The sequence below is a fragment of the Microcaecilia unicolor genome, chromosome 1 (assembly GCF_901765095.1).
Source record: "Microcaecilia unicolor chromosome 1, aMicUni1.1, whole genome shotgun sequence".
NCBI classification, from domain to species: Eukaryota; Metazoa; Chordata; class Amphibia; order Gymnophiona; family Siphonopidae; genus Microcaecilia; species Microcaecilia unicolor.
The window spans coordinates 405,510,168-405,522,930 of NC_044031.1; the positions used below are offsets into that span (position 1 = coordinate 405,510,168).

The window sequence follows — 12,763 nt, forward strand, 5'->3', positions numbered from 1 at the left end:
AAATAGGACACAAACAAAACAGTTCTACACTCATTAGCAGGGATAGCAAAGATACTTACCTGTAGCATGTGTTCACCGAGGACAGCAGGCCTTATATTCTCCCAAGCGGGTAATGCGGAGCCACAGTTCCAAGTCCGGAGCTTAACAAGCTTTACAGAGATTTGTGGAGTGTAAGACATGATCCACCGCGCATGCCTGCCTTCCCGCCCACCACGAGGGTAAGGTTCCTGCAGTTAAATACTACAGCATAAAAAAATAAAATAAAAAATAGGAGACAACTCCTAGGGGAGATGGGAAGATTTATGAGAATATAAGATCTGCTGTCCATGGAGAACAACTGCTACAGGTAAGTATGTTCTCTTTCTCTGAGGACAAGCAGGACTATTTATTCTCACAAGTGGGGTATTCTCTAGCATCCAGGCTCACTGAAAATAATAAACAGTGGTCAACTGGGCCTTGCAACAGAAAGGACATAACTCACATCAACCTGAAATTATATACAAAGTGAAAGAGAGTGCAGCCTGGAACAGAATAAAATAGGCCTGGGGAGTTGGGGGGGGAGGGGGGGTGGAGTTGGATGCTAGACCCCAAACAAATTCTACAACACTGTCTGCCCAAACAGACTGTCGCATTGGGTATCCTGCTAAAGGCAGTAATGAGATGTGAATGTGTAGACTGACAACCACATTGCAGCCTTGCAAATTTCTTCAATGGAGGCTGACCGCAAGAGGACTACTGTCGCAACCATGGATCTGACATTATGAGACATGACATGACCCTCCAGCCTGAAAGAAATGCAATCTACCACCCAATTAGAGATTGTGAGCTTCCTGATGGTGACCCCCACCCTGTTGGGATCAAAAGAAACAAAAAATTGGGAGGACTGTCTGTGGGGCCATGTCCTCTCCACATAATAGGCCAATGCTTGCTTGCAGTCCAAGGTGTGCAAAGTACTCTCGCCAGGATGGGCATGAGGTCGGGGAAAGAATGTTGGCAAGACAATCGACTGGTTCAGTAGACACCACCTTCGGTAGGAACTTAGGGTACGTGCAGAGGACTATTCTGTTATGATGAAACTTAGTATAAGGACCATCCACTACTAAAGCCTGAAGCTCACTGACCCTACAAGCTGAAGTAACCGCCATCAAGAAAATGACCTTCCAGGTCAAGTACTTCAGATAGCAGGAATTCAGTGGCTCGAAAGGAGCTTTAATCAGCTGGGTGAGAACAATATTGAGGTCCCATGACAAAGGAGGAGTGGCCTAGTGGTTAGGGTGGTGGACTTTGGTCCTGGGGAACTGAGGAACTGAGTTCGATTCCCGGCACAGGCAGCTCCTTGTGATTCTGGGCAAGTCACTTAACCCTCCATTGCCTGCTGCATTGAGCCTGCCATGAGTGGGAAAGCGCGGGGTACAAATGTAAAAAAAAAAAAAAAAGGTGGAGGTCTGACAGGGGGCTTTGATAAAATCAAACCTCTCATGAAGCGAACAACTAGAGGTTGTCCAGAGATGGGCTTAACTTCTACATGGTGATAAGCACTAATTGCACTGAAGTGAACCCTTGTGAAGCTGGTCTTGAGACCAGACTCAGAGAGGTGTAGAAGGTATTCAAGAAGGTCTGTATAGGGCAGGAAACAGGATCTAGAGCCTTGCCCTCACACCAGATGGCAAAACTCTTCTATTTTAACACCTCTTAGTGAAATCTTTCCTGGAAGCTAGCAAGACCCAGGAGACACCCTCTGGGAGACCCAAAGAAGCAAATTCTATGCATTCAACATCCAGGCCGTGAGGGCCAGAGACTGAAGGTTGGGGTTCAGAAGAGATCCCTCATTCTGCATGATGAAAGTCAGAAAACATTCCAATCTTCACGGTTCTTCAGAGGATAACTCCAGAAGTAGAGGGAACCAGATCTGCCACAGCCAGTAAGGTTGATCAAGATCATGGTTCTGTGGTCTTGCTTGAATTTCAGCAAAGTCTTCACCACAAAAGGAATGGGAGGCTACACATACAGAAGACACATCCCCCAATGCAGGAAAAAGGCATCTTATACTAGTCTGTCATGAGCCTGAAGTCTGGATCAGAACTGTGGGACTTTGAGATTCAGTCGAGAGGCAAAGAGGTCCACCAAGGGTGTACTCCCACACTCAGAAGATCTCATGTGCAACTCCCATGTTGAGTGACCACCCGTGTGGTTGCATAACTCTGCTCAGCCTGTTGGCCAGACTGTTGTTTTTGCCTGCCAGATAAGTGGCCCGAAGGAACATGCCATGCTGGCGAACCCAGCACCACATCTGGACGGCCTCGGCAAAGAGTGTGTGATCTGGTGCCCCCTGCTTGTTGGTGCAATACATTGCAACCTGATTGTCTGTTTGAATGAGAACAAGGTTATTCATGGAAATGCTCCGGCCTACATGTCAGACCTTATTGATCTCCCACCCAGAAACGCTAAAAGATCAGCATGCACATTCCTGGGACTTCACTTCCCTGGCTGTAAGGGTCTAAAATACAAGTTAGTACATGCGTCTAGCTTTTCCTACATTGGCACACAGATGTGGAATTCATTGCCACTTGATCTGAAGGCTATTCACAACCTAATCAACTTTCGAAAATCATTACAAAACTTACTTTATCAACAAGACTTACCATAATAATCAATTCTGACTGTTTTCTTCTTTACTGAATTGATTATATCCTCTATGTCTACACTTATTCTGTATGTAATTGTGTATCTACTCTTGAAATGATGTAATATTGTAAGCCACATTGAGCCTGCAAACAGGTGGGAAAATGTGGGATACAAATGCAACAAATAAATAAACAATTTAGTTGGACAGCCAATCTCTGAAAGCCTTTAGAGTGTTCCACATCGCCGAGAGCTCTAGAAGATTGATCTGAAGACCTGCTTCCTGAAAGGACCAGGTTCCTGATTGTGAAGCCCATCAACATGAGCTCCCCCAAACCGAGAGGTTGAGGAATTTGGAATGGTAGTCCCAGTCAAATTGGATTGAACAGTGCACCAGAGCAGAGAGTGAAAAAACTCTGGAGACACTCAAATGACATCTGCTAGATCTCCCATACCTTGACATCACTGGGAGGCTAAGGTCCATTGGGCAAATCTCATGTAAAGGCGTGTCATGGGTGTCACAAACTGTGGAAGCCATGTGGCCCAACAAGCTCAACATCTGCCAAGCTGTGACCTGCTGCGAGGTTCAAACCTGAGAAGCCAGAGCAACTAGGGTCTGCTCTCAGTCCTGGGAGAAAATCTCGAACCTGCTGTGCATCGAGCAGGGCTCCAATGAATTCCAACTGTTGCTTAGGATAAAGATGGGACTTGGGTAGTTTATAATGAACCCTAGTAGCTCCAGCACCAAAGTGCTCTTCACCAGCCAATCATCGAGGTAAGGGAACACATGAACTAGCAATCTGCATAGCGACACTGTAACTACCTCTAGACATTTGGTGAAGACCCTGGAAGCTGAAGCAAGGCCAAAGGGCAACATGTGGTACTGGTAGTGATGTGTTCCCAGCCGAAATCGGAGATACTTCCAGTGGGCTGCAAGTATCGAGATACGAGTATATGCGTCCTTCAAGTCCAGAAAAAACAGCCAACTGTTTTCCTGAATTTGGGTAAAAGAGTGCCCAGGGAAACCATCATGAACTTTTTTTTGACCAAAAATTTGTTCAGGGCCCTTAGGTCTAGGACGGGAGGCATCCCCCGTTTTCTTTTGCACGAGGAAGTACCTGGAATAAAATCCCTTCCCTTCCTCGACTAGGCTTGACCACATGGGCCTTCAGAAGGGTGGAGTTTTCCTCTGCAAGTACCTGCTCATGCTGAGAGCTAAAGTAATAAGCTCTCGGTGGGCAACCTGGAGGTTTTTGAAGCCAACTGAGGGTGTATCTGAGTCAGACTATTTGAAGAACACACCGGTCAGAGATTACAAGGGGCCATCTTTCATAGAAAAACTTTAGCCTCCCCCGACAGGCAAGTCGTCCGGGACACACACTACTACTACTCACAATTGAACATGAAAAAAAGACAATTTTATAGCTGCTATGCTCTGCTGGATGAGCGAGTCAAAAAGCTCGTTCCTTGCTTCGACTGGGGAGCAGCAGGGGCCTTAGACGCACACTGTTGATGAGAACGAGCGTTTCTGGGGTTGAGCCTGAACAGGCTGGTGAGGGGGTGTACCTATGTCTCTGCTAGTAGCAAGCACTCCTCCTAGACTTATCAAAAGACCTCCTAAATGAGGAGACTGTAGAAGGCGCCTGGCGGGAGAGAGGAGAGATGGTATCAGTGTGTTTTTTGATTTGGTCAGCGACCTCTTCAACCTTCTCGCCGAAAAAGGTTATCTCCCCCGGCAAGGGGCATTCACCAACCTCTGCTGAAACGACTGTTCCAAGTCAGAAACATGCAGCCATGAGTGTCTGCGCTTTGTTATACTTTGAGCAGAGATTCTGGATGCCACATCCAAAGTGTCATAGGCACCCCTGGCCAAGAACTTACGACACACCTTCTGCTGTTGGTCAACTGGCATACCATCTCGGCCTGTTCCGGTACGAGAGAGTCCGCAAAGTCCAACAACTTGCACACCAAGTCCCACAAGTACACACTCGTAAAGAGCTGGCAAGACTGTATATGGGACATGAGCGTTGAGGCCTGGAACATCTTCCTCCCAAAAGAGTCCAAGGTCCTAGCTTCTCTGCCTGGGGGTGCCGAGGAAAAGTCTCTTGAACTCATGGTTCTCTTGAGAGCGGACTCCACCATCATGGAAGTGTGAAGCAACTGAGGCCTATCAAAACCGTTGTGCTGTGGATCCAATACATTGTGTTGATCTTCTTGGGTAGAACAGGGACTGACAGAGGGAACTCCCAGTTCCTATCGAGAATTTCCTTGAGGACCTCGTGGTGAGGGACAGTCACAGCCTCCCTAGGAGGGGACTCGTAGTCCAGAACCTCAAGCATGTCCTCCACTTCTATATGAAATGGAATAGCCTCAGCCATTTTCTTCACAAGAGGGGAACAAAAGGCTTTCCGGAAGAGACTTTCTTCTTTCAAGTGGAAGGGAGGGTACAGAGAGAATGCCATAGGACTCATCAGAGGAAAAGTACTTGGATCCTTCTCTGACTCCTATGAGCGTTCCTCATCGGTATTAGACAGAAACCCTTCGTGGGAGGGCTGAGACCAAGCCTGTCTGAACTTTGAGGAAACATGTCCCCAAGAGCGGCATCGAGGAACTGGCTCCCTCCTTGACTCTGGCAAAACTTCCACCACAGATGTCGAGGGGGTACTGGCATGGGTGGCAGTCGACACTGAGGCTGCAAGTGGACTGGCATCAGAGGCTCCACAGGCTGAAGGCCAAGCGGGTACGAAATAGGTGGTAGGGCAGGTGCAAGCACCCCCGATACTGATGCACATTGTTGTAAAAGGCCATCCAGCAACTCAGGGAGCAAGGCCTGGAGACTCATCGAAGGCCAACACCGGTAAAGACTGGGGTGCCAGCTCCAAGACAGGCTGCAGAACCGATGGGCTGAGACAGGAGTCGGGTCCTGGCTGCTTGGAGACAGATGCATCGGTACCTCCTGAATAGAAGGGGAGCAATCCTCCCGGCGCCGATGCTTTTCAGGTGCCAAATCCCTCGATGCCCTGGAGCTCCCGGTTCCATGTGCCAAGGACAACCTATGTTTCTTGGCCTTTGCCCAAAGCCTGACGTTGAGATTCCTCAGTGCTGGGTCCGACACTGGCAGGTCCTGGGGGCCCTGGCCAGCAGGCGGCATCAAGACAGGTGGAGACCCAATCCCAGTCTCCATGGGTCTCGAAGCTGCTATATAAACCGATGCTCCCGATGCAATGTTAAACTTTGACCCCGATCTTGAGGACTTGGACCTGGCTAAAAAACAAGCTTCTCACGTTAAGTCTCTCTGGACACCTGAGTCCTCTTCTTCATTCAAAGTCAAGACACAGTTGGGAGGGCTATGGTCAGGCTGTAGGAGTATTTACCTGCTATCTCACCTTTGCTGGTCTGAGGCATATACAAGCCTGAACCATTCTCTTATAACAACATGGATTCTACAGCCTGTGGCCTGAATACATCTGTAACCATCAGAAACCAGCTCTTCTACAAATGAATGAGAATTAAGAGGGAGGTTTGCTACCATCTGCTACCGTCTGATAATAGTTTCTTTGCTAATAACAAAGCTCTCTTCATGACCATAAATTTTGCTGGACAGAATTACACAGTCTGTGATTGGTCCACAGTTATTATCTGACCCAGGAAGATGCCAATGTTGGACTGAAGAAGGAGGGGAGAAAAAAGAAGACCAAAAGATTTGTTGGTTGATAGATGGCTCTGAGAGGAGCGAAAGACTGATTTTCTAGTGAACTGTATACCTTGTAACAAACTGACAAGGTCAGCTCAGCTACAATACTAGGCCTCGCCTGAAAGACTGTGCTATCAGTATTAGAGTACAGACCTTGAATTTTATTCCTGGACTGAGAGACTCGCTGGGGCTTCAGCTTGAGTTTCAACAGAGGAATCCGATTCTTTAACCTTAGAAATCCGCCATAAAGACGGCAAGGTGAGAACAGGATATATTACCTATAGTTCAGGGTTTAGTTAGTTCATGGTTTCATCTGTGACAGATTGGTTTTTCAGGACTGATGGTCAGTGAATCATTAGCTGATAAGTGTATTTTGCACAAGACATATTAGTTGTGCAAGTTCTCATAATCTCATTAGGATATCAGTGTTGTGATTGGTTGTGTGATCATTTATTAAGATAGTCTATTTGGCTAATCATATTTCTTTGTATATATGTTGGTGAGAATATATTTTTGGTAGCATAAATCTATTTTTGTAAATTTGCTGTCATATTCCCTGAGTAAACGAGTCCAGAATAATTGCCTTTGTGCGTGATTATCTGATATAAAAGTACCTTACAGGGCCCTAAGAACTGAAGACACCAAGAACGGGTGTCTTTACCAGAAATCAGCTGATTTCACCGGGAACAGCGCTTAAAGCCACTGACAGCTTTAGTGGACACAGAAAGAAAAACTTCCGATACCAAATCAAAAGACGTGTGGGTGCCTGAAAAAAGGAGCAAGGAACCACAAAAAAAAGTCACGGGAAAGACCCTACCGGAGACTAGGCCTAAATCACGGAAAATAAAGAAAACTTTAAAAAACAGCCAAAAAGAACTAAAAATATATGGGAAGAGAAGGAGACAGAGGCCTAAACAAGGTACAGCGAAAAATCACAAAAAAAGAAGTTGTTCCAAACCGGGAATGAAGAGAAACTACAGAGGCAGTTTCTCCTCATTACGGTAGAAAAACTGCAGTAACTGTGCCCTTGCAGCAAGCAGGAATGCACTCATGCAAGCGCGGTAGAGCATGTCTCACACTCCACAAAGCTCTGTAAAGCTTGTTATAAGCTCCGGACCAGGCAACGCGGCGCCCCGTCACCCACTTGTGAGAATAAGCAAGCCTGCGTGTCATCAGAGAACTTCAGTTTGGCTTTTATCTGCAAAAAAAAAAAAAGATATGAATGGCTAAAAAGTACATAGCTCTGAGTGCTATGCCCTTTACCTACCTAGAGACAGCATTGTCTTGCCTCCAAAGCATATTATCCACAAACACAGCCACCCTGATTTTTTCACACTATAATCCCCCACACTACTTCAAACCCCAAATCAAACAGCATCAGAACCCCCCTCTACCTATGACATCCGGGGCAGCTGCTGGACACAATAGCACTAAGGACCAGGATTGCTCTTGGCACTTGCATGCTGGAAGACTCACCGACCGACTCAAAAGGACAAAGCGGCTCTACCTCTTCCCCAGCTTCATGCCCTAGGCCACTGCCCTTCTTTTCCACCCCACAACAGCAGCCCTGGTAACATCTTCCTCAAGATTAACAAAGCTCTAGTCTTACCTTACAGAGACAGGATGAACTCAGGTGAAGGGACAATGAAAGAGGTGGTAAACCTTTCACAATTTACTAGTTATGAAAGGACACTGCTATTCCTGCAAATATTACCTGAGGACCTTCCCACTTGTCACCCCTCTGATTTTCCTATATAGAAAATGGGTGAATCTTCCACAACAAAAGAGGCCCCTGTTTTTGGTTTAACTCCCTACTAACCCACCCTGCCAGACAAGGAGCTACTGACGTTCTCATATAATCTTACCCCTGCTTAACTCCTGTGGAAGAACAACCAGGTGGGGACTGGAAGTTGTTTTCAGAGGTACATCTGTCAAGATATGAAAAATCCCTCACCCACACCACTGGTTGTTTTTTAAATTAATTCTTAAGACACCATAACTGTTACAGCGTTATGTGACAAAAATCTGCCCTTCACCTTATCACAGCTATAGCCCCTATCTTAGATCCTCCCTATCATGACCATTTTAACTCACAGCTCCTATTTGTTTTTGTCTTGTCTGTCTTGATTAGAAGTATTCCAATGAGCAGGTATTGTTACATGTTTGTACAAACATAAATATATCCCATGGAATTATATTTTAAAGCAATAAATTCCATCTTTAAAATTAATTTATCTATTTAAGCAAATTCCTGTGATGCTTCCAGTTTATCTTGTAATGTTTCCTAACCCTTTTCTGCCTTCTAACAGAAAAGGCAGGACAGAGAGAAGAGCAACTAGAGGTTTTCATTTGCAGGTCACCGCTATGCACACTGAGCCACACCCAGGAATTTACAAAGCGAATGCTACATACCTGTAGAAGGTATTCTCCGAGGACAGCAGGCTGATTGTTCTCACTGATGGGTGACGTCCACGGCAGCCCCTCCAATCGGAAACTTCACTAGCAAAGGCCTTTGCTAGTCCTCGCGCGCCCATGCACACCGCGCATGCGCGGCCGTCTTCCCGCCCGAACCGGCTCGTGTTCGTCAGTCCCGTATGTAGCAAGACAAAGACAAGGGAAGACACAACTCCAAAGGGGAGGCGGGCGGGTTTGTGAGAACAATCAGCCTGCTGTCCTCGGAGAATACCTTCTACAGGTATGTAGCATTCGCTTTCTCCGAGGACAAGCAGGCTGCTTGTTCTCACTGATGGGGTATCCCTAGCCCCCAGGCTCACTCAAAACAATAACCATGGTCAATTGGGCCTCGCAACGGCGAGGACATAACTGAGATTGACCTAAAAAATTTACCAACTAACTGAGAGTGCAGCCTGGAACAGAACAAACAGGGCCCTCGGGGGGTGGAGTTGGATCCTAAAGCTCAAACAGGTTCTGAAGAACTGACTGCCCGAACAGACTGTCGCGTCGGGTATCCTGCTGCAGGCAGTAATGAGATGTGAATGTGTGGACAGATGACCACGTCGCAGCTTTGCAAATTTCTTCAATAGAGGCTGACTTCAAGTGGGCTACCGACGCTGCCATGACTCTAACATTATGAGCCGTGACGTGACCCTCAAGAGTCAGCCCAGCCTGGGCGTAAGTGAAGGAAATGCAATCTGCTAGCCAATTGGATATGGTGCATTTCTCCACAGCCACTCCCCTCCTATTGGGATCAAAAGAAACAAACAATTGGGCGGACTGTCTGTTGGGCTGCGTCCGCTCCAGGTAGAAGGCCAATGCTCTCTTGCAGTCCAATGTGTGCAACTGATGTTCAGCAGGGCAGGAATGAGGACGGGGAAAGAATGTTGGCAAGACAATTGACTGGTTCAGATGGAACTCCGACACAACCTTTGGCAAGAACTTAGGGTGAGTGCGGAGGACTACTCTGTTATGATGAAATTTAGTGTAAGGGGCCTGGTCTACCAGGGCCTGAAGCTCACTGACTCTACTAGCTGAAGTAACTGCCACCAAGAAAATGACCTTCCAGGTCAAGTACTTCAGATGGCAGGAATCCAGTGGCTCAAAAGGAGGTTTCATCAGCTGGGTGAGAACGACATTGAGATCCCATGACACTGTAGGAGGCTTGACAGGGGGCTTTGACAAAAGCAAACCTCTCATGAAGCGAACAACTAAAGGCTGTCCTGAGATCGGCTTACCTTCCACACGGTAATGGTATGCACTGATTGCACTAAGATGAACCCTTACAGAGTTGGTCTTGAGACCAGACTCAGACAAGTGCAGAAGGTATTCAAGCAGGGTCTGTGTAGGACAAGAGCGAGGATCTAGGGCCTTGCTGTCACACCAGACGGCAAACCTCCTCCATAGAAAGAAGTAACTCCTCTTAGTGGAATCTTTCCTGGAAGCAAGCAAGACGCGGGAGACACCCTCTGACAGACCCAAAGAGGCAAAGTCTACGCTCTCAACATCCAGGCCGTGAGAGCCAGGGACCGGAGGCTGGGATGCAGAAGCGCCCCTTCGTCCTGTGTGATGAGGGTCGGAAAACACTCCAATCTCCACGGTTCTTCGGAGGACAACTCCAGAAGAAGAGGGAACCAGATCTGACGCGGCCAAAAAGGAGCAATCAGAATCATGGTGCCTCGGTCTTGCTTGAGTTTCAACAAAGTCTTCCCCACCAGAGGTATGGGAGGATAAGCATACAGCAGACCCTCCCCCCAATCCAGGAGGAAGGCATCCGATGCCAGTCTGCCGTGGGCCTGAAGCCTGGAACAGAACTGAGGGACTTTGTGGTTGGCTCGAGATGCGAAGAGATCCACCAAGGGGGTACCCCACGCTTGGAAGATCTGGCGCACTACTCGGGAGTTGAGCGACCACTCGTGAGGTTGCATAATCCTGCTCAGTCTGTCGGCCAGACTGTTGTTTACGCCTGCCAGATATGTGGCTTGGAGCACCATGCCGTGACGGCGAGCCCAGAGCCACATGCTGACGGCTTCCTGACACAGGGGGCGAGATCCGGTGCCCCCCTGCTTGTTGACGTAATACATGGCAACCTGGTTGTCAGTCTGAATTTGGATAATTTGGTGGGACAGCCGATCTCTGAAAGCCTTCAGAGCGTTCCAGATCGCTCGTAACTCCAGAAGATTGATCTGCAGATCTCGTTCCTGGAGGGACCAGCTTCCTTGGGTGTGAAGCCCATCGACATGAGCTCCCCATCCCAGGAGAGACGCATCCGTGGTCAGCACTTTTTGTGGCTGAGGAATTTGGAAAGGACGTCCCAGAGTCAAATTGGACCAAATCGTCCACCAATACAGGGATTCGAGAAAACTCGTGGACAGGTGGATCACGTCTTCTAGATCCCCAGCAGCCTGAAACCACTGGGAAGCTAGGGTCCATTGAGCAGATCTCATGTGAAGGCGGGCCATGGGAGTCACATGAACTGTGGAGGCCATGTGGCCCAGCAATCTCAACATCTGCCGAGCTGTGATCTGCTGTGACGCTCGCACCCGCGAGACGAGGGACAACAAGTTGTTGGCTCTCGCCTCTGGGAGATAGGCGCGAGCCGTCTGGGAATCCAGCAGAGCTCCTATGAACTCGAGTTTCTGCACTGGGAGAAGATGGGACTTTGGATAATTTATCACAAACCCCAGTAGCTCCAGGAGGCGAATAGTCATCTGCATGGACTGCAGGGCTCCTGCCTCGGAAGTGTTCTTCACCAGCCAATCGTCGAGATATGGGAACACGTGCACCCCCAGCCTGCGAAGTGCTGCTGCTACTACAGCCAAGCACTTTGTGAACACCCTGGGCGCAGAGGCGAGCCCAAAGGGTAGCACACAGTACTGGAAGTGACGTGTGCCCAGCTGAAATCGCAGATACTGTCTGTGAGCTGGCAGTATCGGGATGTGTGTATAGGCATCCTTCAAGTCCAGAGAGCATAGCCAATCGTTTTCCTGAATCACGGCGAAGAAGGGTGCCCAGGGAAAGCATCCTGAACTTTTCTTTGACCAGATATTTGTTCAGGGCCCTTAGGTCTAGGATGGGACGCATCCCCCCTGTTTTCTTTTCCACAAGGAAGTACCTGGAATAGAATCCCAGCCCTTCTTGCCCGGATGGCACGGGCTCGACCGCATTGGCGCTGAGAAGGGCGGAGAGTTCCTCTGCAAGTACCTGCTTGTGCTGGAAGCTGTAAGACTGAGCTCCCGGTGGGCAATTTGGAGGTTTTGAAGCCAAATTGAGGGTGTATCCTTGCCGGACTATTTGTAGAACCCACTGATCGGAGGTTATGAGAGGCCACCTTTGGTGAAAAGCTTTCAACCTCCCTCCGACTGGCAGGTCGCCCGGCACTGACACTTGGATGTCGGCTATGCTCTGCTGGAGCCAGTCAAAAGCTCGTCCCTTGCTTTTGCTGGGGAGCCGAGGGGCCTTGCTGAGGCGCACACTGCTGACGAGAGCGAGCGCGCTGGGGCTTAGCCTGGGCCGCAGGCTGTCGAGAAGGAGGATTGTACCTACGCTTGCCAGAAGAGTAGGGAACAGTCTTCCTTCCCCCAAAAAATCTTCTACCTGTAGAGGTAGAGGCTGAAGGCTGCCGGCGGGAGAACTTGTCGAATGCGGTGTCCCGCTGGTGGAGCTGCTCTACCACCTGTTCAACTTTCTCTCCAAAAATATTATCCGCACGGCAAGGCGAGTCCGCAATCCGCTGCTGGATTCTATTCTCCAGGTCGGAGGCACGCAGCCATGAGAGCCTGCGCATCACCACACCTTGAGCAGCGGCCCTGGACGCAACATCAAAGGTGTCATACACCCCTCTGGCCAGGAATTTTCTGCACGCCTTCAGCTGCCTGACCACCTCCTGAAAAGGCTTGGCTTGCTCAGGGGGGAGCGTATCAACCAAGCCCGCCAACTGCCGCACATTGTTCCGCATGTGTATGCTCGTGTAGAGCTGGTAGGACTGAATTT

At 48.7% G+C, this 12,763-nt stretch overlaps 1 protein-coding gene across 3 annotated transcripts in view; it reads right to left on the reverse strand.

Annotated features, from left to right (window-relative positions):
* NUP153 (nucleoporin 153) overlaps positions 1-12,763 on the reverse strand; it is a 256,824-nt gene that overhangs the window by 88,278 nt on the left and 155,783 nt on the right. The gene's annotated exons all lie outside the window — the stretch shown is intronic.